Source organism: Protobothrops mucrosquamatus, unplaced genomic scaffold (assembly GCF_001527695.2).
Source record: "Protobothrops mucrosquamatus isolate PMUCROS unplaced genomic scaffold, P.Mucros_1.0 scaffold85, whole genome shotgun sequence".
NCBI classification, from domain to species: domain Eukaryota; kingdom Metazoa; phylum Chordata; class Lepidosauria; order Squamata; family Viperidae; genus Protobothrops; species Protobothrops mucrosquamatus.
Window position 1 is genome coordinate 546,642 of NW_015386462.1, and position 9,316 is coordinate 555,957.

Below are 9,316 nucleotides of genomic sequence, written 5' to 3' on the forward strand. Positions count from 1 at the left end.
ATAAGTGAAAACAGGTTGCCAAGTCATTTTCAGGGAAGCAATGTTTTGAGATGGCCAGAAGTGCTTTATAGAGTGTAAAGGGGGGTAGGTAGCTCCCCTCCGTGCATGGGTGGAGTGCAGAGTTGTAAAGCAGAGGTCACCAAACTCTTCATACTGGCAGCCCAGAGGGAAAGGGAGGTGAGAAATTTGTGTGCGTGCACATGCACCCGTGCAAACAGGGCTTCGTGCACCCACACGGGGCTAGCAGCCCCGTGCACTTATGCAAACAGGCCGCGCAACCCACACGGGGCTAGCGGCCCCGTCTGCAGTCACGCAGGGGCTAGCCACCGCCACTGCTAGCCCTGCGCACATGGGTCTGCTGGCTCTACTGCGCGTGGAGGTGAGTGGCACGCGCACACATGCGTGCACTGGCCAGCCTTTCCCACGGTCTGATGGCCAGTAGCCCACAACCCAGCAGTAGGCTGCAGACCATAGGTTGTAGACCCCTGTTGTAAAGAACTCTTTTTGAGCTGTTGTAACTTCAAACTGTCATTAAAGAACCACATGTAAGACAAAGATTATCTGTATGTATATTTAAAAATACTGGAAATGTTAATTCAGATCCCTGCTAATCTAGGATACCAAACTATGTGCCTCTTTAGAGAAATTTCAGCATATAACAAATTATATTGTATACATATTCTGAACAACGATACTTTGTTAAATGATTTTTAAGAAAAGTGGATCAGTTTTCCTAAAGCTCCTAAAGAAAATATGCAAACTTAGTATTGTCTGCTGAAACAAACAAGATCTCTTTTCTAAATCAAGCATTCTGCTTAATTTGCCTGTTCTAGCTTGTGATATTGATTCCCTGCTTTGGAAGAAAGCTTTTATGTGCAATTCCCTTGATGTGAATGGCCTTTATTGACATTAGATGGTGCTCCATTCAGTTTAGGAATTCTGATGGCATTTTTTAAAATTTCTTTATGCAAAATAATCAGATGTCATTTACTACCAAGCACTACTGTGCTCCCCTACCCAACACTGAGCTAACAATCTGCCACCCCATGTATATCCTCTTATTTCTAACTATATATCATAGTCCAATATTATAAATGACTCTGTCAACTATAAAGTCTTAACAGAAAAGCCTTGAATCAGTGTGTTATCTATAGAAAGGCCGATTGAAACTGCGCCTTCAACATTAAATATGGAAGAATGCAATTCTTGAAGCAGACTGTGGGCCAATTAGGCTTTTAAAAGTTAGACATTATGGTTGAACTGAATCTACAGGCAAACTGATACCCAAAGTTAATGTCATCCAATCTGCAAAGTTCAGAAAAAAATTCAAACAGCTTCATTTGAAAAGATTTGTAGTTTTTCCCAGGTCTTCCAATTAGCTTTAGGATGCTTTATTGTAAATATTTTATTAAATTAATAAAAATACTTTATCCTGAAAAATAAATTTAACACATTTTATAAGAACACGCACATTTTATAAGAACACGCACAATTTAACACATTTTATAAGAACACGCACATTTTATAAGAACACGCAAGTCCAATGCCCACCTATTGCCACCAGCTTTAGTTGCTCCCCCAAATATCTCCAAATTGTAAAGATAACAAGATGATAAACACATGTTTATATAGAAACATTTAAATAGTACTGTCACTTCTAATAACTGATTTAGTAATACTATTGGCCCAATTTCAAAATTGAGTAACAGGAGCAGAATTGGCAAGATCTATTAGTTTGTTACTTGATTCCACAATGTACAAGCTGCTTTCTCCATGGTTTGATATAATCAAGTTATTCACTGATCCTGAGCTACAAATACTACACAAGATTTCTTATAGTTTATAACCAATATCATTTCCCCTAAAATGTACATTATTTGTTAATTTTACATATTTAAAGTCTGGCTTAAAATTGTCAGGCTTTGCCTTATATAAAGGGTAAAATATATATGACTGAAGAATATGCCAATCTATGGATTAGAAAGTATGGATATATAACATATACATTAAGAAATCTTTTGAAGGGCTAGAAATTACTGTAAGAAACCCCTTGATGTTAAAACTATGTATTTGAGCCAAAATGCTTTAAAAAAAAGATACTTATCTTTGGGAATGAGTCAAAGATAAATTGCTGTGTCTTTATGACTGCAGAAGACATATAGTATGTTGCAGAAAAGCTTGACAAACATTTTTCAAAATATTCAATGTGACTAGTAAGCCAATGGCATAGCTAAGCAGAGTGGCACTGTTAATTTTTTTATTATTGATTACTAAACCATGCAACGGTGCAATCAACAATACCAGGTACAAATCATAATCATAGTTACTGGGAGTGGGATGTAATAACTGTATTATTTACTTACAGTAGTCTAACCTAAACAGCATTTCAGACAGTTAACAACAAATAGACATTATTCTAAAATACAAGAATATATAACAGCTACCAAAACTGTAGCAATAGAAATCAAAAACATTAATAACAAGGTAGCACTTGTTAACATCAAAAATATATATTCTGAAAAATATGGGAAAAGGATCTATTGCAGCCTGACTTTTCATGGTGATTATGAAAATAACAATAAAAATGTACTAATAACCAATCCCTTATTTTAACAATATGATTAGCATACTGAATATTTGACCCAAGAAAATGAAACCAATGTGATTAAATATTAAGAGAAGGGAGTTAGATGGCATTATATGAAAAACTGACAGTACTTTACATTTTTATTACTTTGGGAATCATTTACAGTAACACAATTTTGCATATTAGGATCCTTACGTACTGTTAGATTTTTTTTAGGGAAAAGAAAAACCACCTGTCATGCATTTATAGCAATTTTTTCTCAGAGTGAAATAAAATGCCTTCCTCTAAAATACATTCCACTACAAAATTCCAAGACAGTAACTCCCCAAATTGTATGAACTAAAATAAAACCATGCTTACATAAGAAATCATTCTATACTCTGAATAGCATATAAGCAAACCTAATGTATTGAAGTATTTTCCCAATGTATTGAATTTAATGGTTTTCAAATCTGCACCGTTTAATGTTCATTCTGCAACCGCCACAGAATTTACAGATCATTCATCTTCTCATTCCATTCTAGTAGTTTCACTCTTCTTCCCCCCTACTGTACCTACTTCACAAAAGTCTATCACTTGAAGCACACACCTTTCTTTAATTTTAAAGTCCTCCCACCTCTAAATCATTACTTCCATGTTGTGTTTTTTCTTAAATACCTTTCTGCAATACATCAGGTCTATTTCCCAGGTTTTGTTTGTTCCTCTTCTCCCAGTTACAGGTAGACAACAATGTTAAGCACTTTGAAAAGTTTAATCTATTTCAATTATTTTTTTCCTAATCTAAAAGTGTTTGAAATCAAGATTAAAATGTGCTTCTAGTAACATTAAAAAATAAAAATGAAATGGATATTAGTTGTTTTTTAAAAAGTTTGCAGATGAGGATTATTTGAATTACAAATCAATATTCCAGAGGTCTTTTTTCACAGAGCAGTTTATTTAGATAGTTAAAAACTACAGAATAGGCAAGGATAGAGGTAGTTGGTGGTTAATTTTTTTCTAATTGTATAATAGAAATATTTTAACCAGATCCAGTTAACTGAATAGATTAACAAAACCAGCTTTTCCACCGAATTAGAAAAGGAGTGGGTTTTAAAATGTTAGTTTCAATTAGTTCAACATGTGCCCTCTACTACACCCGCCTCCTGTTTAAGTAAATCTTTACACTAGTTTTAAATTCTATTTAAGAAACTCTGTGCTAGGGATTATTATGAAGAGTTTGTGAAAAATGTTTATAACCTGAAAAGTATAAAACAATTCCCTAATTATGGTAAACAACAGCATATTATTGCTATCATTAGTAATTGTGTTGGTGCCTTTTCCCAATTACCTTTAATGCAGTATTTTAAACAAATATATCCAGCTGTATTACATTATCTTATGTTGATGGCATTTATTAAATAGCAAATGCACTGTAACATTATTGCCACTAATTATCCCTAAAAAGTTTTTTGTTTCCAAACATGTTTCATTTAAGAGATCACTGTATGAACACTTCAATTTCTAATTTATAATATTAATAAGCTGCCTTCACTTCAAGATTTTGGCTAGCTGATAATATAGAAATCTCAAAATCATAAAAGCATAATAAATTATTAATGGTCAACTCTAACCTTAAAATACAATCACTATAGATAGTGTGCAGCGATCACAGTTCCTATCAGTCTGTTCTCCAAAAGCTGGAGGAAAGAGAATGGTTTTGAGTTATTTGCTTATTTGGAAACAAAAATAAACAACAATCACTACTGTTTAAAATAGTCATCACATCTTGCTTACAGGTGTTTTTATAATCCTTACAAATTATATAGTTTTTAGATATACAAATATTTTATTTTTCTATATTTTTAAAACTTAAATAACACATCTAAACTTGGAAATATTCCAAGCTATTGCAGCACAGCAAAGCAAAACATGTATGGATAGGCACATATTAAAAATTGACAACTGTTCGGAAAATATTTTCTATGCAGCAACTATGTGCTGAAGCAAAATTTCTTGAGTAGATATTCAATGAATCAATTCATTAATATATAATCCAAATTAAAAAGGAGATAGCTAACTGTAGCCTGTTCATCAAAAGCAAAATAGATCACATTGTTGTTAATTTTTTTCCCTTTAAACATTAGATGACCAGCCTTTCTTTTGCTTTCCATTACTTCGGCTCTAAATCTGTCCTAGCTTCAGAACTGGTTTCCATAAAATATGATGAAGCACGAAGAGTTAAGTCAAGGGGGGGATTCATGCATCTACTCCATCCCTGACAGTCTAATTGTGCAATGATTCATTTTCACTGACTGCAATACATGCAATACAACCACAACTGACCCCCAAATTTCCATTGGTAAGCAAGACAATTAAATGAGTTGGGCCCCTTTTACAAACTTTTTGCCACAGTTAAGCGAATCACTGGAATTAAGTGAATCATGCACTTTTTAAGAAGGTTACAAATAGTGATCACATGACCCTGGGACACTGCAACTGTCATAAATACATGCCAGTTGCCAAGAGTCTGAAATTTGATCATGTGACTATGGGGATGCTGCAACAGTTTAAATGTGAAAAACGGCCAGTAGTCTTTTTTCAATGCCATTGTAACTTTGAACGGCCACTAAATGAATGATTGTAAATCAAGGATTACCTGTATATATAAACAAATCAGTCATAGACAGGCACAATTTTATGGTATATAAAAACAAATTTATGTCAACATATGCCAATAAAAACATGATTATTTCAGAAGCTTACAAACTATATTTGATGTTCAAAGGAATACATAAAGTACTTTTCTAGGGAAAAACAAGGAAATTTAAATATATTTCCATAGTTAAAATTAGCAATGTTAATAATAAGCTATATTTTGTAATGTAACTTCATTCCTGCTCAATTTTCTTGCCTCAAAATAGTTCATATTGACAGTATAATAAAAAGTTACTCTAGTGACTTACAGCATTTTTAATGTTCTACATTCATTTTAACCTTTTGGGAATTTATACTTTTCAAAGGTTGTTCCCATAATGCTTTAGCATTACAGTACTTAAAAACTGGTTGAAAGAAGTTGGTGTTAATTCACAGCTATTTTGTTTTTATCACTGTATAATCAAGTAATGCCAATCTAGGCTGTACATCCAGAAAGATAAGTAAAGATTATCTGCTAAACAAGCCCCAACTTAATGTGTTGCATATGTGCAAAGACTTCAACAAGCTAGCAGGAAATTATGAGAGTTGTAATTCAACTCATCTGAAGGGTGCTATACTGAAGATGACTGATAACATATTTAATTATATTTGTATTGGAAAAAAGGTTTCTAATCCCTCTACATTTTACATCAGCTGATCTTACAGAACTATAGTTACTCAACATTTTAGCAATTAAATGTCAAAACTATTATTTGGACACAAAAATGAATGGCATTTCCAGTACATTATTACATCCTACTTCTAGACTGACAGAAGTTGGGTTCAAGAGCATCTCAAGGCCACAATATTACTCAGAGAATTAGTCTTGACATGAGGTTAAGCAATCTTTACTTCAATCATGTCTAGATTTAGTTAAAGACCCTGAATTACTTAAATAATGAATTTGGTCAATCTGATTAGAAACTGTATCATTCCATTAACTAAGAAACATGGAGAATTTGAAAGTTTTACCATACTATTTCTAAAAGAGTATTTAAAAATCATGATTTAGAAAAATGTAGTATATTAGGCCTTTTTAAAAACCCAACTAAATGCACCATTCACTTTGCATTATTAAATATAATTAAACTGAACGTCAACTGATTTAATGTTTCTAGAAAGTACTGTTTATAGAACCAAGTCATGAGCTAATCAATCAATTAGGAATATCATAAGGCCAAGTACCACAAGTTGCCGTCATCTCTCCATCCAAATGTCTCTACTCCTGTCGATTTTGTAATGGCGAAAATAGCCCTAATAGAACTATAGCGAATATGGCATTCACTAATTATCTTTCTTCGTGCGGGCGCCGTTTCTCTTTAAGGAGCTGAATTCAATTCAGCTCTTAAAGAACAAGGATCGGTCCGAAAACACCTCTTCTTTAAACTGAGGATCTGGTTGAATATTATCTCCACTGCTATCCATCTTTTAAAAGCTGAAAACAGATTCTGGCAAGAGAATGGGAAGCGGAAGAAGCTTATCGCAGCCCGAGAAGCGGCCGCCCAGCTTCCCGCTGAGGTAGAGAATGGAAACATTGAGCTGGTTCAGCTCAGCCGGACTAGGCGGGGCTGCGGCTCCCAGCTGAGGCCGCCGTCGCCGTCGCCGTCGCCATCCAAGTCCGGCCGGCAAGAACTTTTTTTTCCCCCGCAGCGACAAGTAAAGCGCGACTTACTTCCTCCTCCGTGCCCACGTCGCCTTCTTGCCCAACAATCCCAAGTAAGGACGGCCTCGGACAAGGGGCTCTAACTTTCCCCTACCGCTCGAACTTATCTTGGAGAGGAAGCCAAAATCGGGAGAGGGAAGAGAGTGAGGACTGGAGCAGCGTTTGCCCTGCTTCTCTCCCCTGCAGGGAGCGGCGGGGTCGGTTCCGCCTCCGCCATGTTCTCTCAAGAGCCTTGTCCCACCCGCAAAGCGCCGCCGCCGCCCCCTTCCTAGCCAGCCCTCAGCCGCTTCACAAGCACCCGTTGCCGGCCCACTTGTATCAGACCCGCGCGGCGCCGCACACACACCCCGTACTTCCCCCACGCGTCCCTTTTCCCGCCTCCTTCCCATAACGGCCCCTACCTACCGGACGGCGCTTCAGCTACCCGCGTCCGCCGCCGCCACCCTGACCAAACCCTCTCTGCCTGCGTGCACCCTCCCTCCTCTCTGTCTCTAGCTGGGCGAGGCTTCCAGCCGTCGCCGTGACGCTGCACGCCCAGTTTCTCTCTGATTTCCCTGGCCCAGTCCAGTGATGCTTAAGAGGAAAAAAAGCGGGCGGGGGGGTGGAAACGAGAATGACCTCTCGGCTCTACTGGGAACGCGCACGCGCACAGCTCAGGCTGGAAACACCGCAACCCTCCCCCGTCCTTCCTTTTCTCCTCCCTCTTCCCCATAACCTTACGCAGGGCCCCATCCTGTCGTAGCTTCTGAGATAGAGATGTCGTTTGAAGCGCGTGTCCTGTAGACGCGGGGCTGAGAGAAGAGAGGAATAACTTCCTCCCCCTCCCCCCGCCTACATAACTCCCGTCACTACAAAGCTCCTAGGTGTGGGAGGAAGTGATGTGCAAGGAACAAACACAGCCACCGTGTGCTGGGCGAGGCGTGGGCAGGTTCGGTCGGGCAACCTTAGGCAAGGAGAAGAGCTAGAAAAACTCTTAAAATACTAAGTACGTTCAACTTGGCAGAGGCAACTTCCGAGAAATCGTGTACTAAATGGTCAGTTTTTAATCATGGCCGCTCATTCAGGACTTCAATAATCGCAATTAATATAAAGACCGTTCCTAATGGAGAACCATGCTGTTCTTGAATCCCCGCCCTGTTTGGTAACCATGTCAGTTTCCGGTTTGCGGCTGAAATTACTTCTATGAGCTTCAGACTAGGGACAGCAGCACAATTGCAGGCAGAAATAGTTGGTGAGGTCTTCTTAAAGTGGATGAAAAGAGATCTGTCTGCATGTAGTCAAAGAATGATGTGCTACTTAGTTCTTCAGAATCGGAGTGAACCGATATCTGGCACTAATGGGGATGGCTATTAAGAACTTTCCCTTCCTCTGCAAGAAGTCACTCTTGTTCCTCCTTTCTTAATGCAACAAAAATCAACTATGAGTAATATTACTGACTTATGCATGTTTCTGAAAAGTAATTCTGCTATAAGTCTTACTGCCAAGTAAACATGCACATAGTGCTGCTAGTTGGAATTATATACAATTTAACTGGGCATTTCTGAGTAGCAATGCATATGACAAGACTATTAAAATTGTCACAACTAATTATTAATAGAACTGAATCTGGAAAACTTTCAGTAGATCTTATATCAAATTTACAGGGAGTTGCACTATTGTAATAACCTTCCCAGAAAACGGAGTATGGTGGTGAAAATTGCTAACATAGGAGAAGGCAAATTGTATGCATCTTCAGTGTATGTATCTTCAAAATCTATTACTATTTTTAATATTTTATATTTGTGATGGTTTTAACTAGCCCTAATCAAGTGTATTTATTTATTTATTTATTTATTATTTAGATTTATATCCCGCCCTTCTCCCGTAGGACTCAGGGCGGCGGACAATCAATTAAAATACACAAATAACAATACGGATTTAAAATTAATTAAAAAGAATATTAGAGAATTGTTCAATTTAAAATTATTGATTAAAACCCCTCTAAAAATTACCCTAGGCCAGTCCTGTGAGCTGGAATAACCAAGTCTTGAGGGCGCGGCGAAAGGAAGGGAGATCAGGGATAACCCTGATCTCTGGGGGCAGTTCATTCCAGAGGGTGGGAGCTCCCACAGAGAAGGCCCTCCCCCTTGGGGTCGCCAGCCGGCACTGTTTGGCCGACGGCACCCTGAGGAGGCCCACTCTATGGGAGCGTACGGGTCGATGGGAGGTGATCTGCGGCAGGAGGCGGTCTCGAAGGTATCCGGGTCCGATGCCATGGAGCGCTTTAAAGATGATAGTCAGCACCTTGAAGCGCACCCGGAAGGCCACAGGCAGCCAATGTAGCTCGCGCAGCAGCGGCGTCACGTGGGAACGTCGAGTCCCCCCCAACACCGCCCGCGCGGCCGCATTTTGGA

General features: G+C 38.4%; 1 protein-coding gene across 6 annotated transcripts in view; it reads right to left on the reverse strand.

Moving 5' to 3' along the window:
- The window catches only part of RAP1B (RAP1B, member of RAS oncogene family), a 50,430-nt gene extending 42,706 nt beyond the window's left edge, over nucleotides 1-7,724 (reverse strand). Inside the window, exons 1-2 of one of the 6 annotated variants that reach the window (XM_015812467.1) lie at nucleotides 7,644-7,721; nucleotides 4,198-4,263 (exon numbers count right to left, since the gene is read on the reverse strand). The gene's annotated coding sequence lies outside the window, so the exon portion shown is untranslated. Of the gene's footprint in view, nucleotides 1-4,197; nucleotides 4,264-6,932; nucleotides 7,017-7,328; nucleotides 7,424-7,643 lie in introns of those variants that run through there. The other 5 variants (XM_015812465.1, XM_029283433.1, XM_015812469.1 and 2 more) reach the window with 5 other exon arrangements.
- Between the last annotated feature and the right edge of the window lie 1,592 nt (nucleotides 7,725-9,316).